Source organism: Macrotis lagotis, chromosome 1 (assembly GCF_037893015.1).
Source record: "Macrotis lagotis isolate mMagLag1 chromosome 1, bilby.v1.9.chrom.fasta, whole genome shotgun sequence".
Taxonomy (NCBI): domain Eukaryota; kingdom Metazoa; phylum Chordata; class Mammalia; order Peramelemorphia; family Peramelidae; genus Macrotis; species Macrotis lagotis.
Genome location: NC_133658.1, coordinates 91,676,691 through 91,701,280, shown reverse-complemented (window position 1 = coordinate 91,701,280; position 24,590 = coordinate 91,676,691). Strand labels below are relative to the sequence as shown.

General features: G+C 34.7%; 1 long non-coding RNA gene across 4 annotated transcripts in view; it reads left to right on the top strand.

Annotated features, from left to right (window-relative positions):
- Positions 1 to 5,948: 5,948 nt before the first annotated feature.
- Positions 5,949 to 24,590, top strand: part of LOC141500931 (uncharacterized) — a 405,792-nt gene continuing 387,150 nt past the window's right edge. For 2 of the 4 annotated variants that reach the window (XR_012472091.1, XR_012472087.1), the window contains exon 1: positions 5,949 to 6,217. This is a non-coding gene — a long non-coding RNA (uncharacterized LOC141500931). The remainder of the gene's footprint in view (positions 6,218 to 24,590) is intronic. The other 2 variants (XR_012472084.1, XR_012472085.1) reach the window with 2 other exon arrangements.

Below are 24,590 nucleotides of genomic sequence, written 5' to 3'. Positions count from 1 at the left end.
CACATTTTTCTCCCTACCTCCCTTTCCTCCCGCTATCTTCCAGACAGAAAGCAATTTAATATAGAATATACAAATATGACTATGTTAAACATAAAACCATATTAATTATGTTGTGAAAGAAGAATCTAAATAAAAAAAATTTAGAAAAAAATATACATAAGACAACTTTTAAAAATTAAAGATCGTGGGGCGGCTAGGTGGTGTAGTGGATAGAGCACTGGCCCTGGAGTCAGGAGTACCTGAGTTCAAACCCGGCCTCAGACACTTAATAATTACCTAGCTGTGTGGCCTTGGGCAAGCCACTTAACCCCATTTGCCTTGCAAAATCCTAAAAAAAATAAAATAAATAAAAGAAAAATTGAAGATCCTAAGCTTTGATCTTCATTTAAACTACATAATTTCTTCTCTGCATTTTATGGGTGGTGTTTTCCATCACAAGTCTTTTAGAACTGTCTTTCATTATTGTACTGCTGAAATGAACAAGTCCATTATAGTTGATCAACACCCAAGACTGCTCTTAGTGTGTCCAGTGTTCTTCTGTTCTACTCATCTCACTCAGCATCAGTTCATGCAAGGCTTTCTAGATTATTCTGAAGTCCCATCCCTCATGATTTCTTTTAGAATAATACTGTTTCATCATATTCATATAACACCAATTTTTCAGCTAATACCTAATTGATAGATATCCCCTCAATGAATGTTTCTTTGTCACTACAAAAAGAACAACTATAAATATTTTTATATATGTGGATTTTTTTAACCCTTTTTTTTTGGTGATCTCTTTGGGATACAGATCTAGTAGTGCTATTGCTGGGTCAAAGTTCATGCACAGTTTTATTACCCTTTGGGTTTAAGGCTGAATTATTCTCCAGAAAGGTTGGATCATTTCACAACTCCACCATTATTGTCCCAGTTTTCTCACATCCCCTCCAACATTATCATTTTCTTTTTTTAGTCATAATGGCCCATCTGATAGGTGTGAGGTAGTACCTAAGAGTTGTTTTCATTGGAATTTCTTTAATCAGTAATGATTTAGAGCATTTTTTTCATATGACTATAGATAGTTTTAATATCTTCACCTGAGAATTGCCTTTTCATATCTTTGACCACTGATCTATTGGGGAATGACTTGTATTCTTATAAATTTGAGTCAGTTTTCTATTTTAGAAATGACTGTGAAGGGCACCAATAGTAAAAATTATTTCCCCAAGTTACTACCTTCCTTTTTATCTTGGTTGCATTGGTTTTATTTTTTCAGAAACTTTTCAGTATAATGTAATCAAAATTATACATTTTTGCATTTTACAATGTTCTCTATTTCTTCTTTGAGCTTAAACTGCTCTCCTTCTCATAGATCTCTCAGATAAACTGATAAAGTATTCATTCTTTTCATAATTGGTTTATGGTATCACTTTTTATATCTTAAGACCTACATCCTTTTTATCCTGAGATATAGGTCTATGCCTCATTTCTGCTATCCTATCTTTTAGTTTTCCCAGCAGTTTGTTTTTTTATCAAAGAGTGAGTTCTTATCCCAGAAACTATAATGTTTAGATTTATCAAACAGCAGATTACTATAGTCATTTACTACTGTTCCTTTTGTACCTAATCTATTCCATTGATCTACCTCTCTATATCTTAGCCAATGCCAAAAAGGTTTGATGACTAAATAATATAATTTTTGATTTGGAATGGCTAGGCCTTCTTTTGCAATTATTTTCACTAATTCTCTTGGTATTCTTGACGTTTTTGTTCCTCCATGTGAATTTAGTTACCATTTTTCCTAGCTCAATAAAACATTTTTTGGGGAAATTTGATTGGTATGACACTTTATTAAATTAAACAATTAAATTTAGGTAGAATTGTCATTTTTGTTATATTATCTCGGTCTACCCATGAACAATTGACATTTGCACAATTATTCTGATCTGATTTTATTTGTGTGAAAAGTATTTGATAACTATTTTCATATGATTTCTGACTCCCAAATAAATTTCTCTTTCTATATCTTGCTACTTTGTTTTATTGGTAACATAGAAATGCTATTGATTTATGTAGGTTTATTTTATATTCTGCAGTTTTGCTAAAGTTGCTGTTTCAAGTAGTTTTCTGGATGATTTTCTAGGATACTCTATACCATCATATGATCGCAAAGTTTTGTTTCTTCATTACCCATTCTAATTCCTTCAATTTATTTTTCTTCTCTTATTGCTAAAGTTAATATTTTTCATAAATTATTGATGATCTTATTGTAAATGCTTCTAGCTTATCCTCATTACATATAATGTTAATTATTATATATTGTTTATTGTTTTAAATAAGATTCCATTTATCCTTTTGGTCTCTAGTGTTTTTAATAAGAATGGATGCTGTATTTTGTCAAAAAACTTTTTCAACATCTATTGAAATAATCATGTAATTTCTCTTAGGTTTGCTATTCATATGGTCAAATTATGGTGATAATTTCCTAATATTTAACCAACCTGGCATTCCTGGTAGAAATCCTTCTTAATCATAGTGTATTATCCTAGTGATAACTTATTGTAATCTCTTTGTTAATATTTTATTTAAAATTTTTGCATTGATATTCTTTAGGGAAATTGGTCTTTAATTTTCTTTCTCTGTTTTGTCTCTTCTTGGTTAAGGTTTCAGCACCATATTGGTGTCATAGAAGGAATTTTGCAGAACTCCATTTTTAACCTTTTTTTCCCCAAATAGTTTATATAGAATTGGAACTAATTATTCCTTGAATGTTCAATATAATTCACTTGTGAATCCATCCTGGAGATTTTATTTCTGGGAGTTAATTGATGGCTTGTTCAATTTCTTTTTCTGAAGTGAAGCTATTTAAGTATTTAATTTCCTTTTCTTTTAATCTGGGCAATTTATATTTCTGAAAATATTTATCCATTTCATTTAGATTGTCAAGTAGGGCATAATAGCTCTGCATTATTTAAATTTTATCCTCATTTGTGGGGAATTCACCTTTTTAATTTTTGATACTGGTAATTTGTTTGTTTCTTCCTTTTTTAAAATCAAATTAACCAAAGGTTTATCTATCTCACTGTTTTTTTTTTCTTCACAAAACCAGCTCTTGGTTTTATTTATTCAATAGTTTTCTTACTTTTAATTTTATTAATTTCAACTTTGATTTTCAGAATTTCTAATTTGGCATGTAATTGGATATTTTTAATTTGTTATTTCTCTAGCTTTTTTAGTTGCATGCCCAGTTAATTGATCTTATCTTTCCTTATTTATTCATGTAAGCATTTAAGGATACAGCATTTCTCCTCATAATGGCTTTGGCTGTATTCCACAAATTTTGTTTGTTGTCTTCATTGTTTTGGATGAAATTTTAATTATTTCTATGGTTTGTTGTTTGATCCACTCAGACTTTTCAGTTAGGTTATTTTGTTTCTGGTTAATTTTAGGTCTATCTCCATGACCCTTTATTACATGTGATTTTTATTGCATCATGATCTTAACAGGATGCATCTAATATTTCTGTCTTTGTGCATTTGATTATGAGGTCTTTATGCCCTAGTATGTGGTCAGTTTTTGCGTGGGTGCCATGTACTACAGGAAAGAAAGGTATTATGTTTTCTATCATTCAATTTTCTCTAGTGGTCTATCATGTCTAATTTTTCTAAAATACTATTCATCTCTTTAAATTCATTCTTGTTTATTTTATGATTAGATTGATCTAATTCTGAGAGAGGAAGCTTGAGATTTCCCCACCAGTATAGTTTTGCTGTATGTGTCTTCCAGTAATTCATTTAACTTCTCCTCTAAGAATTTGGATGCTCTATCACTTGGTACATACATGTTTAATACATCACATGGTACATATATGCATTGTCTATGGCACCTTTTAGTTTACTTCCTTATCCCTCTTAATGAGATCTACCTTTGCAATTTCTTTATGTGAGATAAGGATTCCCCCCCACCTGCTTTTTTCACTATAGCTGAAACATAATGTATTCTGCTCCAGGCTCTTACCTTTACTCTGTGTGTATCTGTCTCAAATTTGTTTCTTGTAAATAGCATATCATATGATTCTGATTTTTAATCCTCTCTGCTATTTCCTTCCATTTTATGGGAGAGTTCAATCCATTCATAAAATTTCTAACTCTTTATTACCCTCCATGCTCTCTCCCCTCCATTATTACTTTTTTTCTCCTTTCGCCATATCCCTCCTCACCAGTGTTTTGCTTCTGAATACGGCTTTCCTTAATCTGTCCTCCCTTGTATCAGCTACCCTCCATTTTCTTCACCCTTTTCATTTCCTTTTCTTGCTTCCATCCTTCTATCAGTACCTCCTTCCCTTGCTTCCATTCCACTCCTAATACCTTATGGGTAAGATAGATTTCTAAATACAATTGAGTGTATGTGTTATGCCCTTTTTGAGCTAATTTCTAAAGAGAGTAAGATTCAAGAGTTCTCAACTCCTCTCTTCATTTTTTCCTGCTATAATAAATCCCTGTGCCTCTTCATATGATGTAATTTCCTCATTCTGCCCGCCCCTTCCTCCTGTCTCATTACAATTCCCTCTGTTTAATGTCTTAATTTTTAAAATCATCCCATCAAAATCAACATGTCCATACCTTTGGCCTCTAAGAGAGTTATAATTCTAATAATGTTGCAAGAGTTTTGTTAATCTTTCTCCCATGTAGGGTTGTAATTATCATAATATTTTCTTTCCCTCTAGTTACCTTTTCATGTTTTTCTTCAGTCTCCTGCTTGAAGATCATATTTTCTATTCAGTACTGGTCTTTTTATGAGAAAAGTTTAAAAGTCACCTATTTCATTAAATGTCCATCTTTCCCCCTGTAAGAGCATGTACAATTTTACTGGGTAGTTGATTCTTTGCTGTAATCCAAGCTCTCTTGCCCTCTGCAATATCATATTCCAGGTCCTTTGATCCTTTATTGCTTTGCAGCCAGATATTGTATTATCTTGACTGTGGTTCTTTGGTATTTGAATTGTTTTTTTTCCTGGCAACTTGCAGAATTTTTCCCTTTGATTTGATAATTCTAGAATTTGACTACAATATACCTCAGTATTTTTATTTTGGGGTCCCTTTCTGGAGATAATCCCTAGATTCTTTCAATGGCTATTTTACCCCCTGGTTCCAGGATATCAGAACAGTCCAACTTAATGATTTCCTGAAAAATGTTACCCAGGCTTTATTTATTTATTTATTTGCTTATGTGCTTCTTCCTTCCTTCCTTCCTTCCTTCCTTCCTTCCTTCCTTCCTTCCTTCCTTCCTTCCTTCCTTCTTTCTTTCTTTCTCTTTCTTTCTTTCTTTCTTTCTTTCTTTCTTTCTTTCTTTCTTTCTTTCTTTCTTTCTTTCTTTCTTTTCTTTCTTTATTTCTTCCTTTCTTCCCTTCTTCCCTTCTTCCTTTCTTCCTTCCATCCTTTCTTCCTTCCTTCCTTCATTTATTTATTTGGTGATTGATCATGGTTTTCATGTAATCTAATAATTCTTAAATTATCTCTTCTGGATCTATTGTCTGTTCTATTGCCCATGTCAGTTGTTTTATAAATGAGGCTTTTTTACATTTATTCTATTTTATTCTTTTATAAAAAATTTATTTAACTGGTTTTTGTTGTCTCATGGAGTCATTAGCTTCCACCACCCCCTGCCTACTCTTCAAGGAGTTATTTTCTTCTCTTAGTTTTTGCATCTCCTTTTCCATTTGATCAATTCCATTTTTAAAATCATCTTTTGCTATTTCTTCAAGTGTATTTTTGAAGGAATTATTTTCTTTTTTCAATTGTCCACTTATATTTTTAAAGCATTTGTTTTCTTCTCTCACTTTTGTAGCAAGATGTTAATTTTTCTTGCATTTCTTTTCTTCCATTTTGTTTTTTAAAATCCTTTTTTGAGAAGTCTTTCTGGGTTGGAGACCAATACATATTCTCCTATAAGCCTTCACATGAAGTACCCCTCTGCTGTTCTTTTCTGAGATAATGTTTTACCCATCTTTATCTCCAAGGTAACTTTCAATAGACACTGCTTTTTCCCTTCTGAGATTTGTTACTGGGCACTATCCCAAGGATCTTGTGTTTAGGGAGGGGCTGGTTGGCAGATCTTCTGGTTTAGTCAGGGCTAAACTTTCTGAAAACTTGTTTTTCCTCCATCGCTATTCACTACTTGGGGAGGTAACATTGCTCTTAATTCTCTACCATTTCTCTCTCTGCAATGTTGAATAGGTAAGTTTTTATTTTACTAGTGTTGTCCATGGCTACCATGTCTTTCTTCTTAGTAAGGACTGTAAAAATGTTCTATCTGATGTTATTTCTGAGTTCTTTGGTACTGTTCTTTTTGCAAATGCTTTACATTGGTTATATTCCTCTAAGAAATGATAAAAAAATACATGTTTTGAATTATATCAACTCTCCATTTATAGATGTGATTTTGTTTAAATGGGTCAAGTTGGGTCTGATGTAATTGTATATAATATTTTCTCAATGTTATCCTTCTAAACTGTTCATTTTGCATTTTGCTGAATCTAGTTAATGATATGATCAACTACAGAGAGCTGAGTCTAAAATGATGCTTGCCAGTCCTGTAGCACCCAGGTCACCTAAGCTATGGGGTTATTTCCTGCTGAAATCAGCAGAGAGATTTGGTGGCCCCCTGGAAGACTGAGTAGCATGAACTGATGCTGAGAGAGATGAACAGAACCATAAAAACATGGTACACCATAACAGCAACATGGGGGTGATCAATCTTAATGTAGTTGCTCCTTCCATCAGTGCAATAATCAGGGACAATTCACGGGTATCTGTGATAGAGAATATCATCTGTATCCAGAGAAAGAAATGCAGAATTTAAACAAAGACCAAAGACTATTACCTTCAATTTAAAAGTTTAAAAAATCACTTAATTTTACCATCTCTAATATTTTTTTTCTCAAGAATATGATTTTTCTCTCAACATAATTCAATTTTGATCAATGTATAGCATGGAAACTAGAAAGATTATCATGCTGCTTTCTGTGTGGGGAAAGGGGGAGGGAAGGGAGAGAGTGGGGGAAAATGTGTAAAATTAAAAACTTTACCAAAAATGATAGGTAGAAACTACTATTGTGTATAATTGGAAAATAAATGAAATATTTATGTAAAAGTTTCTATTAAGCCTTTTTCTACCTTCATTTTTTACAAAGTTACAAAATATAAATATAGGAATAAATGTAGAAATTTTTGGAATGTCTTGAATTTCATGTTCTGAAATAGATTTGGGAACATGAGCTAAAATTTTTTTTTGCTGTCATCTTTATATCATTTATTTTCTTGAGCTTAACAAAGTAAGGTGACCAAATATTTGGAATTATAATTTTTGCTGCCAATAGGCACATGATAAAACTAGTTTCCACAAAGCTCTTTAACATTTTCTTCTCTAAGAACATGTAAGCATTCTTCCTAACATTTTTGGTCTCATTTAGAAAGAGAATTTCAATATTGATGGAATTCAATTTCCTAGTTTATCAAGTTAATCAATGGATTGAGTACTGAACTGTTTGTTTACAAAGAGCTCACATAAACATTAAGAGATTAATGTTTATAGTGAGTTTAAAAATAGTGATTTATAACCCCCTCAGTCTTCTTCTCTAAAACACCACCCCAATGATTGTGAAAACAGAAGAGTTATAAAATATTAACTGTTTTATATTTTTAATGGGTTGTCATAATCAAACAAATCAGTAATCAGCATTCCACCAGTTAGTATTGGGTTATATATATATATGTACACACACACACACACACACATACATACACATATACATATATAGAGAGAGCATATATTTCTATATGTATGTATTTTTTCAATAATATGTAAATTCCTTAAGGATAGGGATTATTTCATCATTTCTAATCACACATATTGGTCTTGATAGATATTTCTAGGATCATAGAATTATAGAACTGGAAGACATTTCAGAAGTCATTCAGTTTCCCTCATTTTTACAGATAAGGAAACTGACTTCTAGGAAGTGATTTGCCCATTATCACAGGAACAGGAACTTTGTGAAACAGGATTTAAATTTTGATCTTTCTAAATCCAGGTCTATTATTCCATCTGCTCTGCCAGAATTGTCAAATATGCAACCCATTATGAGCAACACTGCTATATCATAGGCTGAACCAGAGGTAATGGGGAAATATTTAGCAAAATAAATAAAAATAGAATGAGAATTTGTAAACATGTGGCTTTATAAGTTGCCAAGAGGGATCTTTATGGTTTAGTTTCTCAACTTCATTTTTGTTTCAGTTTGATACTACTGCACTAAGCTAGTATGTGAGAGATGTTCATTTCCAGCATGATGATGGTGAATTGTTTTGTTTAGTCATTCTGAAGTGCTCATTTTTGTCATTTAAAAAGCCATGAAAATGCACAATTAAGTTAGCAAAATTGTATTTTGATAATTTGTCCTTGTAGTCTAGCCTACCACTGATATTTGGGTGGTGAAGATAGGATCAAAAGAATTAATACATATAAATTTAACACATTAAGAAAGATATTTGTCTTTTTGTTCTCCAACTCTTTCTGCTTCTGGGAAAATAAGAGAGAAATGCTAAAAGGAAATAAAAATGAGATAGTTTCTTAATTGGAATCAATTGAATTTAGGAATACAGCATGAAAAGCAAACAACCACATTCATAAAAATGAAATTTTATAATAAAAGTGGATGACAAAATAAATAAGTTAAGATTTTTTTTTTAGGACCACAAATAGACAACAATTATATCATTCAATACCAAAGAACATTTACAATCTCAATTTTTTTAGATACAGCAATCATTTGTAATTCTTTTGGTTAAACTATACATATTTTCAAAATGTTGTTCTAAGGACAATGAGAGCTACAAATATCAGCATTAAAACTGGGAATGTTATCGTATCTGGACTCACGGATTGTATGGTATGGAATAAGTGTGAACTTGCAATGGAATGAATGGAAAAATATTGTTTACTATATCAAGTCCTGTTCTAAGTATTGGGAATACACATAAAAATGGAGGCAATCTCTCTTTTCTAGGAGCTCCCAATCTAATTGGGAGATACTACATACAAAAGACGACTAATATTCATATCCATTTCATGGTAAATGGAAAGACCAGATAGTATTTAGTCTCTATGGACATCTTCTATCTGTTTTTCTGGGTCATGAGACACTCAGCCTTTTCTCATTGGTGGCAGATGATACTGATATGTCTTCAGGCAGATGATATTCATATGCAATGTGCTAGGCAAGAAAAAAGTCCTCCTACTACTATTTTGATTTTTTATATGGGGAAACTGAGACAGAAGTTAAGGGATTTGCCCCAATTCACAATGCTAGTATGGTTCTGGGACCCTGGACTTCATCGACACCAGATCTGGTGCCACCAAGCAGCTAGATAACCTAGCCTTCATCTTTAAGAGTACAGAACTATACTGATAAGGCCACTAAGGATTTTTAATTAATGAATTTTCATGCAATGACGCAGTTGCTTTTATCTTCTAATGATATCCACTTGCTGGAAAGTCAGGGTAGAGAAATCATATCCTACTTCATTTATACAAGTATTAGTCATAGGGTATTATTATCTAACCTAAATGCCTTTATTAAATATAAATCTCATGTAAATAGTCAACACCAAAACTTTGTGTGACACACTTTAAATTAAATCAGTGAAACAACTACTTGAAACATTCAGGTGTCTTATACAAAGCAGAGAGGAAAAGAAGAGAGGGAGAGACAGAAACAGAGAGATAGAGACAGAGAGCCTTTTCCTTTCCTTTCTTTAGAGCCTATACAGTTTTCTCCTCTTTGAACTCTCAACTGGAACTCACTGGATAATGCACTGATAGTTTTCTCTCAGCTCCCAACACTAAATACTAATTTCCTTCTCCTAATCTCTTAGCTGCTGAAAAATTTCATTTGACATAGGGGAAACTGAGACCTTGAGAAGTTAAGTAAGTTAGTAAAATATTTGCATGGCTCCTCATAAGGAAACATTAGAGATTTTTCCCTCCAAGGAATGGTGGGCAAGACTGTCCCAATTAAAACATTTTAAAATAGAATAATTATAAATACATTCAAATCAAACCCCATTGTCAAGTCATGAAATTCCACTGTTATATCCTTTGGCAATTATCCAGGAATCTTAGTACTCCCTTATAATGCTGACCTTCCTGGTATCTTAGCTTAACATTTTTATTCAAAAGTTTGATTTTTATTTTTTTAGGTTTTTTTTTTACAAGGCAAATGGGGTTAAGTGGCTTGCCCAAGGCCACACAGCTAGGTAATTATTAAGTATCTGAGACCGGATTTGAACCCAGGTACTCCTGACTCCAGGGCCGATGCTTTATCCACTGTGCCACCTAGCTGCCCCCTAAAGTTTGATTTTTCAAATATATCTCTCTCTGTCCCTGATTCAGTAAATTATACTTTGTAACCAAAGATAAAAAAAAATAAAGAAGAAAGAAACATATAGTGAAGTTTTTGTCGTTCAGTCATTTTGGTTATGTCTGACCCTTTATGAACCCATGTGGGGTTTTCTTGGCAAAGGTGATGGAGTGATTTGCCATTTCATTCTCTAGTTCACTTAGAATGTCCAGGGTCACAGAGCTAGTGTCTGAGGCTTGATTTGAACTCAAGTTTTCCTGTCACTAGCTCTGGCACTCTATCCATTGTACCACTTAGCTGCCTTCAGGGGAAAATTAACCAATGAATTAATAATGTCTGATAATTTATTTGATGCTCTACTCCCACAGTTTTCCACCTCTGCAAAAAAAGGGTTGGAGTTAAATTTTCTCATTTCTTTTTTAGGCACAAGGTTAGTTCTTGTGATTATGAATAACATATTTTCTTGGTCCCAATTAACATTGTAAATGACATGTTTGTATCTGATTTTTGGCACCTCTCCTCCCTCCATCCACCGCCCCCCCCCCCCTCCCGGCTCAACTTCCCCTCCCTTCTCCTAGACTGTTAATTTATAGCAAGGTTTTAAAATGATTTTATATCAAAGTTTAAAAAGATTTGGCTATAGGTCAGACACATAATAGTTTTAAAATGTTGCTGATATAAGGTCAAATCATATTTCCTAAAATATGATAGTTAACTTTTTTGTAGCCCTTTCAAATTTGCAAAGCAATTTACAAATATTAAAAGGTTGATCCACAAAACAATTGTATAAGACAGATGCTATTATTGCCTCCATTTCATAGATGAGGAAACTGAGATTCAGAAAGGTTATGACCTAAAGTAGCTGGGTAGTCTCAGGAATAAAGTGGTACTCTTGGGATCAGGAAGATCTGAATTCAAATCTTGCCTCAGACACTAGCTCCATAAAACCAGGAAAATCATTTAACACCTTTGTGGTTCAGTTTCCTTGTTTATAAAATAGACAAACTTGATAGTCTCTGGTGTCCCATCTAATCCTAAATCTATTATCTTATGATTTGTGAATTGGTCAGAAGCATACAACTAATAAACTTCTAAAGGAAGGGTTTAAATTTAGGTTTCCTGGTTCTGAATCTAGCTCTCCTTATCATGTCATACTGTCTCTAAAAATTTAAATAAAAACTTATGGTCTTCCTAAGTTCATTTTCTCCCCTTAGAAATTGTCATTTACACTCCTTTCAATTGTGGTGTAGAGTTTCCTGAGACTCAAGGTGACTTGTCTACACTCACACAGCTAGAACTGTGTCAAAGCAAAATTTGAATCCAGGGTTTTATGACTTCAATTTCAACATGCTGAGCAACCCCCACAAGATTATTTTAGGAATTTTGCAGTTATCATTTATTCTACATCATTTATACACCCTCCTGAGGAATGGATGGAACTCATTTGAGTTTATATTTTCTATTTCTGCTATTTACATGATTTTATGGTTTTCCCACTATATTTATTTTTGTTACCATGTCAGTGCTTTTCCCCTAAAAAGTCACTACTGCTCTACTTAGAGGAATTATTAATAGGAATCATAAATTAGGAAGCACCTTAATGAGACTATGCTCATTATTCTAACATTGATGTTTTGTTAAAGAGGGTAAGCACTTGAGAGTGTTTTCACACTTTATGGTCCACAAGAAAATAAAGTAAACAAATCCAAAATATTCCAATTGATAATTTGGGAAATATAGGGAATGATTTTATATAAACACATTAAAGCAATTGTTTTTGGTTATTGACATGAATCAACTTTTGATTGCCTATAATTGTGATTGATCCCAGTAGCATGGATAAGTTAAAATGGAGGAAAATGCCCATTTAGATTCTCTCCTGGAAACTGTAATATGGTTTTATTTTTAGAAGCAGATTTAATCTCCTAACTATATTGAGTTTTGCTTATATTAAAACTGGGTTTGCATTACTTTAATATGCACCAGTTGATGCTAAAAAGAGACAGTTAAGAAGCAAGTTTATTGGCATGCGAGATTAAAAAAGCAATTTAAAAATTGACCAGGTATTACCTGGAGTTTTCTTGTTTTTATTTAGGAAGCATAAAAATATGGAATTTTGGTTTCTAGAATTGAAGTACTTCCTAAGATTTTCAATTTCACCAGTATATGCGTACTTGTGTGGATATATACATATACATATTATCTACCTACCTACCTATCTATCTATCTATCTCTCTATCTATCTATCTATCTATCTATCTATGTATTTATCTAGATAGATAGATTATATATATATATTTGTACATATGCATACCGAGAGATGCACACATACACAGTATAGGTATATATACATACATATGCATATAAACACATATCTATAAATGCTAGTAGATATATACATACATACATACATACATACATACATACATACATACAACCTTTACTGATGCAGATCAAATACTCACTTTCCCTTAGGAGATGGTCTTTATGAATGACCTCTCCTCCAACTAGATGGAGTTGACTTTGTTTTCAAATTTGACCTCAGACTCTTATTAGCTGTGTGACCCTGGGCAAGTCACTTTGCTATCAATCTCAGGTTCTCCAGTTGTCAAATAGGGATAATGAAAGCACCTACCTCCCAGAGTTGGAAAACCATACCAGTATTTTTGCCAAGAAAACCCAAAATGGGATCTTGAAGACTGAAAATCATGGAATAACATTGAGATATTGCTGTCCATGAGTCTGTGTCTCAGCTTCTACTGACATGAGGTTCAGAAGCATATTCCTGAAGGTGATTCCTTAATTCTCAAGATATCAGTGCTATACTGCTAAGAAAATCCATCTTGGATCCTGAAACTCAGATTAGTTGTAGCTGACCTCCAGATGAAAGGATCATATCCCCAGAATGCAGCTCAAGCAAGATTGGCCAAAGAGTAGTCAGTGGTGACAATGTGGACAGAACTTCTTGAATTCTTCCACAGTCACCATGGAGTCAGTCAACAAGAAACAGTCACAGAATGTTTATACATGCTCTAGTGTCTTTTCAAGTAGGGGCCCTGACTCACATTACACATATATTATCTCATTTGAGCCTCTCAGTAGCTTTTTGAGGTAGTTGTTTTTACAATCTCCATGTTAGGACAAAGAGATTAAGTAACTTGCCTAGCATCACAGAGTAAATGTTTGAAGTAAGATTTGAATTCAAGTTCTTTTGATTCCAAGTATAGCACTTGATTCATTACTGCCATCTAGCTATCTAGAAAAGAATAATATCCCTAGAGGGATGTTTTGATTGGAGAAGTCCTAGGAATGGTGAGTGAAGTTGGAAGGAAATCTACTGACATGCCTTTCTAAGGAAGGAGGTATTGATTTAATTACTCCTCCCAGAACAAGAAGTGAAAAGTTTGTTGTGGAGGGGGAAAGGGGCTGTATACTGAGTTCTAGAGGCATGATGGGAATGTGCCAGAAGCACAGTGTGGCCAAGTCTTGGGTTGACTAAATAACTTTTTATTGATTACTATAACACCACACACATACACACAATGTCTATGATATACTGTGCAAACCACTGAAGGCAAGAAAGCTTTCTCCTCTATCAAAGCCTGAGGATCTCTATGGCTTGGTGAAGAAAGGCACTTTTTTTTCCTAATGAAGGGTAGTTATTATAGTGCTCAATAAAATGCAAAGCAAGACCTAATGTTGCTTGCATTCTTAAACCCACCCAATCAGACACAGATCTAAGCAGTCAGATCACTCCAAATACATGGTTAATTTACAACCTCCCTCCAATGAATCTCAAGCTAAAGCAGGACCTAGGGTGGCTAGGTGGTGCAGTGGATAGAGCACTGGCCCTGAAGTCAGGTGTACCTAAGTTCAAATCTGACCTCAGACACTTAATGATTACCTAGCTGTGTGGCCTTGGGCAAGCCACTTAACCCCATTTGCTTTGCAAAAAAACCCCCCTAAAAATAAAGTAGGACCCAATATAAGAGAAGCTCTGGCCATTTGCATAACCCAGTTGAGACAATAGCATAGCCAGTTATGTTGATTCCATTACAGAGGCTGGCTTCATTACTCCCTACCTACTTTCTAACCAAGAAATACATGGATTTTTTTTTAAAGAGGACAAAGTTATCTAAAATAGAAGTGAAGGAATAAATAAGTTGTCCTTGCAAATGAAATTGCCTTGGCTAGTGACCTGGCCCCTGTTCAGGTCCTCCTATTAAGTCTTTTCCTTTCTTTTTCTGGATTCAATGCCAGTCTCTACTAAAATGCTCCTCCTTAGCTCTTCTCTTGTCATTATAATGAAGGAGGTCTCATAAATTATGGAACATAGCCTCATAAAAAAATAAAATGGCTGAAAGTGGCCTCCAGGTTTCATAATCCAATTCTCACTACACCAAAGGAACAATTCCAACCAATTTAAATCATTCCTTTTAAACCATGATGAATGTGTTACTTATAACAAGGACATTTTCCATAAATTTCAACTCTAGAAGGACCTTCCCTTAGAACTCAAAATTGAAGATTAGCATTGGGCCTCTGGACAGAGGACTGGATTTGGACTCAAAGGACTAGGTGTTGAAATTCTGCCACTGCCACTTAAAATCCATTTGATTTTGGCTAAGTCACTTAACCTCAGCACTCCATACCATATTTCCACAGGTATAATATGCACCTTAATTTTGGGGTCTGATATTTGGAAAATGTATTACATAAAGTTATTAAATTCAAGTCTTATTCATCATAAAATTCATACAACTCATCACAGTCAAAGCTCCCATCTATGAGCTTGTCCTCATCTTTGTTTGATGACAAATCACTTTTAGGAGAAGCTGTGCTCTGGCCTGGGGTTGGCCACAAGCACTCCCTGGGCCAGTCTGTGTGTGGACACAAGCTCAATCCATTGCATTTCATGAACCTGAAGTACCAATGTGTCCTTTGAAATCAATCACTTCTTTTTCATCAGCAATTTTTCTGACCTCCTGCTGAACCATCTTTGTGGACACAGGAATTCTACTTGCCCTTTGCTCTTCAATCCATCTCTTTCAATTTCCTCTATAACTCAGGTCATTTGGCTGACTTACCTCTCATGACCTTCTTCTACCTCAGCTTTTTCAGTAGGATCTCTTCTTCCCCATAGCCAGGCTCAGATTGTTTTCTCAGTTGGAGGAGTAGCATGATTTCCATTCACTTTTGCAAACTGTATCACTTTGAACTTGAACTGAGCACTATATGAAAATCTTCTCTGAGACATTTCTAGGCAGAACGTGGTAAAACGTATCCTAATATAACAGTAATAAATGCAAAACAATGAGTGCAAAGACAAAAAAGGAGGAAATGCAAGTAAAAAAATCTAAAGCCACTGTATAAGACACTGCCAGTTTTTTAGACCCCCAATTTTTTTTAAAATGGGTGCATCTTATACATGGGGAAATATGGTAGTTTTCTCATCTGTAAAATAAAGGGTTTTGATTTCATCACCTTTGAAGTCTCTTTTAGTTCCTTGATCATATTTAACCTTATATTACTAAAAAAGGGTTACCAATTATACTTCAAAAAAGTTTTGTTAAAATTTTTTATTGATGCTTTTTGGTTATTTAATATTAATTTCTCAATATATCTTTTTTTCCCAACTCAGCACAACTAATGACTAAAAAAGAAAGGAGGGGACAAATTTAGCACAGTTAACCAAGGAATCAACTGTCTGACTATATATACAAAATTATGCATCCATAGACTTTTATTCTGCAGTGAAAGGAAGTATATTTTCTGAAGTCATCTCCAGGATCAAACTCAGTCATTATAATTACATAACATTAAAAAACAACACTATTTTTGGGGGGGACAGGAGCTTGGTCTCTCCATTTATTTAACTGTAGTTACTGTATTATTGTTTTTCTGCTTATGATTATTTCACTCAGAATTAGTTTATATAAATCTATTCATTCTTTTCCAAATTCTTCATACTCATTGTTTTTAATATTTTCATAATACTATAATTTGTTGTTAGTCTCCAACTGAAGGATATCCACATTATTCTTCAATATTTATTACTAAAAATACTTTATTACTAAAGTATAGGAATACTCTGAGGGAGAGGGAGTTCTTATTTGTATCTCTGATAACTTTAGGGTTTTGTTCAATAGTGGAACCTGAGTCAAAGGTATAGATATCTTACAGACCTTTTTTTTTTAGCAAAATTATAAATTACTTTCTAAAATAGTCATATCATTTCTCAGATGCACAATTGTATATTAGAATCAAAGAATCACACAATTTGAGAATTGAGAGAGACTTCAGTGGCTATTCATTAAAATTCATAATATTACTGTACCCTTTTCAGCATTGACTATTTCATCTTTCCTCCTCTTTGCCAGCTTGTGGAGTATAAGATAAAATTTAGGAGTTGTTTTACTTTGCATTTATCTTGTTATTAGTTACTTGGAATAATTTTTCATTTTATGAAAAAAATTATTTTTAAGTTATGACTCAAGTTGTTTTGCCATTTACCCAGTCAATAATTGCATTGTCCAATTTTTCTCAGTTTTCATCCTTTACCTCCACAGTATTTGATACTGTTGACTGCACTATGCTATTACATACTTTATCCTCTAAGGTTTTCATGATACGATTCTCTCTTGTTTCTATTATCTATCTGGCTGCTTTTTGCAAGTTTTCTCGATGCACTCAATAATGTGGAGGCATACCTTAGTGATGTGTCTTAGAACTTCTTTTATCTCTTTGCATTCAGTTTCTTGGTACACTCATCAGCTTCAGTGGTCTCAATTAGCATCTCTTTGTACATAGTTTCCAGACACACATATCCAAACCTTTATTACCCTTGTTCATCACCAACTATCAAATGAAAATTTCCAACTAGATGTCTTGTAGGCATCTAAATTCAAGATATTCAAGATAGAATTCATTATCTTCTGAAATAGATGTCAAAATAATACTCCTAAAGAATAGGTCTGACCACTTCTGTCCCCTGATCAAGAAGTTCTGGTGGATCCCTCTTACCTCTAAAATATAATACAAACTCTTTTATATTTAAAATCAATCTACAACTTGCCTATCTTTTTAGCCCTATTGAACATTCATTATTCATCTTCCTCACTCTGTCATCTAGTCATTTTTGGCTCTCTGCTATTCTTAACACATACCACCTCATCCCCCATCTCCTTGCCTTTGCACTACTACTATACCTGAAATATACTCTTTCCTTATCTCTGTCTCATAGGAGCCCTTTCTTCAAGGCAATCCAAGTATCATCTCCTATATACAAACTTTTATCCCCTAATTTCCAGAACCCCCTTTCCAAAATTAACTTTTTAAAAAATTTTTATTAAAGATATTATTTGAGTTTTACAATTTTCCCCCAATCTTGCTTCCCTCCCCCCACCCCCACCCCACAGATAGCACTCTGTCAGTCTTTACTTTGTTTGTACCTTGTACTTGTTTGTACTTTGTTTTACCTTGATCCAAATTGGGTGTGATGAGAGAGAAATCATATCCTTAAAGAGAACAGAATTCTCAGAGGTAACCAGATCAAACAATAAGACATCTGGGTTTTTTTTTTTTCGAATTAAAGGGAATAGTCCTTGTACTTTGTTCAAACTCCACAGCTCCTTATCTGGATACAGATGGCACTCCCCTTTGCAGAGAGCCAAAAATTGTTCCCAATTGTTGCGCTGATGGAATGAGCAAGTCCTTCAAGGTTGAACATCACTCCCATGTTGCTGTTAGGATGTACAGTGTTTTTCTGGTTCTGCTCATCTCACAGCATCAATTCATGCAAATCCCTCCAGGTTTCCCTGAAATCCCGTCCCTCCTGGTTTCTAATAGAACAATAGTGTTCCATGATATACATATACCACAGTTTGCTAAGCCATTCCCCAATTGAAGGACATTTACTGGATTTCCAATTCTTTGCCACCACAAACAGGGCTGCTATAAATATTTTTGTACAAGTAATGTTTTTACCCTTTTTCCTCATCTCTTCAGGGTATAGACCCAGTAGTGGTATTGCTGGGTCAAAGGGTATGCACATTTTTGTTGCCCTTTGGGCATAGTTCCAAATAGCTCTCCAGAAGGGTTGGATGAGTTCACAGCTCCACCAACAGTGTAATAGTGTCCCAGATTTCCCACATTCCTTCCAACAATGATCATTATCCTTCCTGGTCATACTGGCCAATCTGAGAGGTGTGAGGTGGTACCTCTGTGAAGCTTTAATTTGCATTTCTCTAATAATTAATGATTTAGAGCATTTTTTCATATGGCTATGGATTGCTTTGATCTCCTCCTCTGTAAATTGCCTTTGCATATCCTTTGACCATTTGCCAATTGGGGAATGGCTTTTTGTTTTAAAAATATGACTCAGTTCTCTGTATATTTTAGAAATGAGTCCTTTGTCAGAATCATTAGTTGTAAAGATTGTTTCCCAATTTACTACTTTTCTTTTGATCTTGATTACATTGGTTTTATCTGGGCAAAAGCTTTTTAACTTAATGTAATCAAAATCATCTAATTGGTTTTTAGTGATGTCCTCCAACTCTTCCTTAGTCATAAACTGTTCCCCTTTCCATAGATCTGACAGGTAGACTAGTCCTTGATCTTATAATTTGCTTATAGTATTGTTTTTTATGTCTATGTCCTGTAACCATTTGGATCTTATCTTGGTAAAGGGTGTGAGGTGTTGGTCTAATCTAAGTTTCTTCCATACTAACTTCCAATTATCCCAGCAGTTTTTATCAAAGAGGGAGTTTTTATCCTGGTGGCTGGACTCTTTGGGTTTATCAAACAGCAGATTACTATAATCCTCTCCTGCTTTTACACCTAGTCCATTCCACTGGTCCACCATTCTATTTCTTAGCCAATACCAAACAGTTTTGATGACTGATGCTTTATAATATAATTTTAGATCGGGTAGTGCTAAGCCATCTTCGTTTGCATTTTGTTTTCATTAAGCTCCTGGCAATTCTTGACTTTTTATTTCTCCATATGAATTTACTTACAATTTTTTCTAACTCATTAAAGTAATTTTTTGGAATTTTGATTGGTAGGGCACTAAACAGATAGTTTAATTTTGGTAGAATTGTTATTTTTATTATATTAGCTCTCCCTATCCATGAGCTGTTGATATTTGCCCAGTTATTTAAATCTGATTTAATTTTTGTGAGAAGTGTTTTATAATTGTTTTCAAAAAGATTCTGAGTCTGTCTTGGCAAATAGACTCCCAGATATTTTACACTGTCTGAGGTTACTTTGAATGGGATTTCTCTTTCTAGCTCTTCCTGATGTTTCTTGCTAGACATATATAGGAAAGTTGAGGATTTGTGGGGGTTTATTTTATAACCTGCAACTTTGCTAAAATTGCTAATTGTTTCCAGTAGTTTTTTTAGATGATTTCTTGGGATTCTCTAGGTAGACCATCATGGCATCTGTGAATAGTGAGAGTTTTGTCTCTTCCTTCCTTCCAAAACTAATTCCTCCAATTTCTTTTTCTTCTCTAATTGCTGATGCTAACATTTCTAATAAAATATTGAATAGTAGTGGTGATAATTTGCACCCTTGTTTAACCCCTGATCTTATTGGGAATGCCTCTAGCCTCTCCCCATTCAGTATAATGCTTGCTGATGGTTTCAGATAGATACTGCTAATTATTTTAAGGAGCAGTCCATTTATTCCTACACTCTCTAGTGTTTTTAATAGGAATGGATGCTGTATTTTGTCAAAAGCTTTTTGAGCATCTATTGATATGATCATATGGTTTCTGATAGGTTTGTTATTGATATAATTGAGTATACTAACAGTTTTCCTAATATTGAACCAACCCTACATTCCTGGAATAAATCCTACTTGATCATAATGTATTATCCTAGTGATGACTTGTTGTAGTCGTTTTGCTAAGATTTTATTTAGGATTTTTGCATCTATATTCATCAGGGAAATAGGTTTATAATTTTCTTTCTCTGTTTTAACTCTTCCTGGTTTAGGTAACAGTACCATATTGGTTTCATAGAAAGAGTTAGGCAGAGTTCCATCTTTCCCTATTTTTCCAAAGAGTTTATATAGGATTGGAACCAATTGTTCCTTAAATGTTTGGTAGAATTCATTTGTGAATCCATCAGGCCCTGGAGATTTTTTTTTAGGGAGTTCAATAATGGCTTGTTGAATTTCTTTTTCTGAGATAGGGTTGTTCAGGTATTTAATCTCTTCTTCATTTAACCTGGGCAACTTATATTTTTGTAAATATTCATCCATTTCACTTAGATTATCAAATTTATTGGTATAAAGTTGGGCAAAATAATTTCAAATTATTACTTTAATATCCTCCTCATTGGTGGTGAGTTCACCTTTTTCATTTCTAATACTAGTAATTTGGTTTTCTTCTTTCTTTTTTTTAATCAAATTGATGAGAGGTTTATCAATTTTATTGTTTTTTTTATAATACCAACTTTTGGTTTTATTTATTAATTCAATAGTTTTTTGCTTTCAATTTTATTAATTTCTCCTTTAATTTTTAAAATTTCTAATTTGGTATTTGATTAGGGATTTTTGATTTGTTCTTTCTCTAATTTTTTTAGTTGCATGTTTAGTTCATTGATTTCCTCTTTCTCCAATTTATTCATATAAGCATTTAGAGCTATAATATATCCCCTGAGAGTTGCTTTGAATGAATCCCATAGGTTTTGTTATGTTGTTTCATTATTATCATTATCTAGGATAAAAATGGTTAATTCTTTCTATAATTTATTTTTTGGTCCACTCATTTTTTAAGATGAGGTTATTCAGTTTCCAATTTGCTCTGGGTCTATATCTCCTTGGTCCAGTATTGCATATGACTTTTATTGCATTGTGATCTGAGAAAGATGTATTCACTATTTCTGCCTTTCTGCAGTTGATCATTAGGTTTTTATGTCCTAGTACATGGTCAATTTTTGTATAAGTTCCATGTACTGCAGAGAAAAAAGGTATATTCCTTTCTATCCCCATTCAGTTTCCTCCATAAGTCTACCATATCTAATTTTTCTAACATTCTATTTACCTCCCTAATTTCCTTCTTGTTTGTTTTATGATTTGATTTATCTAGATCTGATAGTGGGAGGTTGAGGTCTCCTACTAGTAGAGTTTTGATGTCTATGTCTTCCTGTAATTCTTTCAGCTTCTCCTCTAAGAATTTGGGTGCTGTCCCACTGGGTGCATATATATTTAATATTGAAATGACTTTATTGTCTATGGAGGATAAAGTTTCCTTCCTTATCTCTTTTAATGCTATCTATTTTTGCTGCTTCTTTGTCTGAGATAAGGATTGCTACCCCTGCTTTTTTTACTTCAGCTGAAGCAAAATATATTTTGCTCCAACCTTTTACTTTTACTCTATATGTATCTCTCTGCTTCAAATGAGTTTCTTGTAAGCAGAATATTGTAGGATTCTGGTTTTTAATTCACTCTGCTATTTCCTTATGTTTTAAGGGAGAGTTCATCCCATTCACATTCAAGGTTATGATTACTAATTCTTCATTGCCCTCTGTGCTATCTTCTCTCTGTTTGTATTTTCCCCCTTCCCCCCCCTTTTATCCATATTCCCCAGTATTTTGTTTTTGAATACCATCCCCTTCAGTGTGTTTGCCCTCCTATATCACACCCTCCCCTTTCCTTCCCCTTTCCCTGTTCCCTTCCCTTCCTTTTGTTATTTCCCCTTATTTCCTCCACTCCCCTTCCCTTTCTCTGCCCCCCCTCCCCTTTTCCCCTTTTAATACTTGAAAGGTTAGATGTTTTATAAGTTAACTGAGTATGCGTAGGTTGACTTTAAGCTAAGTCTGATGAGAAGAAGATTCAGGTATTTCTCCTCTACTCCCTTCTTCCCCTCTATTACCATAGGTTTTTTGTACCTCTTAGTGTAATGAGATTTGTCCCATTCAATCCCCTCCCTCCTCCTGTCTCTTTCCTGTCCCCCTTTTTAGGGAGGTAGTGTATTTTTTTTTAGATCATTCTATCTAAGTCATAGAAAATTCTGAGTGTCTGTCCCTTCTAGTTCAGTATATTCTGTTGAATAGAGTAAAAATTCCTCAGAGTTATTAGAGTCTTTCTCCCCGGTGGAGTTAAAGCCAGTTACATCCCATTAGATATCAGTCTCATGGATAGGTCATGGATGTCCATCATTTCTCGCTAGGTATATTCTCTCTGTTAGAGTTACATTTCTCAGGATTTATGAGAGTCTCTTCCCCCCGACCATGCTGGGATATAGCCAGTTTCAACTTATTGGATTGCATTTTTTTCCTTTTACCGCCCCCTCTTTTTTTTTTTTTTTTTACCTTTTCATGTGTCTCTTGAACCAACTGTTTGATATCCAAATTTTCTGTTTAGCTCTGGTCTTTTCATCAGAAATTTTTGGAATTCTCCCATTTTGTTAAATGTCCATCTTTTTCCCCTGGAAGAGAAGGCTCAGCTTTGCAGGAAAGTAGATTCTTGGCTGCATTCCAAGCTCCTGTGCTCTTCGAAATATCTCATTCCAGGCCCTTCGATCCCTTAAGGTTGATGCAGCCAGGTCCTGCGTGATCCTTACTGTGGCTCCTTGATATTTAAATCGTTTCTTTCTGGCTGCTTGCAGGATTTTCTCTTTTACCTGATAGTTCTGGAGTTTGGCCACAACATTCCTTGGTGTTTTCATTTTAGGATCTTTTTCTGGTGGGGATCGATGTACTCTTTCAATAACTACTTTGCCCCCCCGATTCCATGATGTCAGGGCAGTTTTCCATCACTAGATCCTGTAATATTAAGTCCAGGCTTTTTTTCTCTTCAATGTTTTCAGGAAGTCCTATAATTTTCAGGTTGCCCCTCCTCAATCTATTCTCGAGGTCAGTGGTTTTGTTGATGAGGTATTTCACATTTGCTTCTATTTTTTCTATTTTTTGATTTTGTTTAACTGACTCTTGCTGTCTCATGGAGTCATTAGTTTCTGTAGACTCCATTACTTTTTGGTGGGGAGGAGTTTTCTTCATTAACCTTTTCCAATTGGTCAATTCTACTTTTGAAAGAGCTTTCCATTTGACCAATTGAGGTTTTGAGAGAATTAATTTCTTTTTTGCATTTGCTCATTTGAGGATCTGAGAGAATTGTTCTCATTTTGTAATTGTCCAGTTCTACTTTCTAAGGTTTTGTTTTCTTGTTGCAAGGTATTAATTGTCTCCTCCAAATTTTCCAGTTGATTTTTAAACTCCTTCCTTATTTCTTCAAGGAAGTCTTTCTGTGCTGGAGACCAGATTGAATTCTCCTCAGATGTTCCAGGTCTCTCTGGGTTGGGGTCTTTCCCTTCCAGGAATTTTTCTATGGATCCACCTTTCTGCTGACCCTTCTTCATTAGGCTAAGACCTTGAGTTGGGTGGGGCTGGTTCACCTGGGCTTGGGATCTCTAAAGGCTTTACTGAGTGCGGTTTCTCTGGCTGGCCAGTAGGAGGTGCTGGTTGCTTTCTCTGGAGTGTTTATGACCTTGGTTGCCAGGCCTTCTCCCTTTGCCTGAAGGGAGGAGTTGGAGCTATTGAATTCTTTTGCCTTCAATCAATGGTGGGCTTTACCCTGGCCTGAGGTCATTCCTCAGCTGGGCTGGTTCTTCTGCTCACACACCTGGGCCTGAGGCAGAAGTAATTTGCATTTGTTTGAGAAGAGGCCTCAGTGCAATGGAGGCCTGGGCTCAGAGTTTCTCAGACCTGAGGAGCCCAGGGATGGAGTCCACAGCTCTCCTGCACCAGACCTCTCCCTGTAGCCCCTTCCCCAAGCTCCAGGGTTACAGCACCAACACCAGGGCCTCTGCTTCCCCGCGGACCCAAGCCCCCTTCGCCCAGCCCCATGGCTGATCCAGCAGGTCCGGCTCTTGGGCCCTCAGACTCCCAGTTCCAATTCAGCTGTTGATTTGGCTGATCCTGGGCTGATCTTCCCTCGGAGCTCAGACTCACCTGCCAGTACTCAGCCAAGGCTGCTGCGGGAGACAAATCCTGAGCTAGATTTTCCTCTCCTGGCTTTTCTTTCTGGGTTTCCTGGTTTGTATTTCTTTTAAGAGGTTTGTTTCATGTGATAGATGGGGAAGAGATCAGGAGACTTTAGAACTGTGCCTGTCTTCTCTCTGCCATCTTGGCCGGAAGTCCTCCCAAATTAACTTTTATTTAATTGCTTTGTTTGCATTTTTA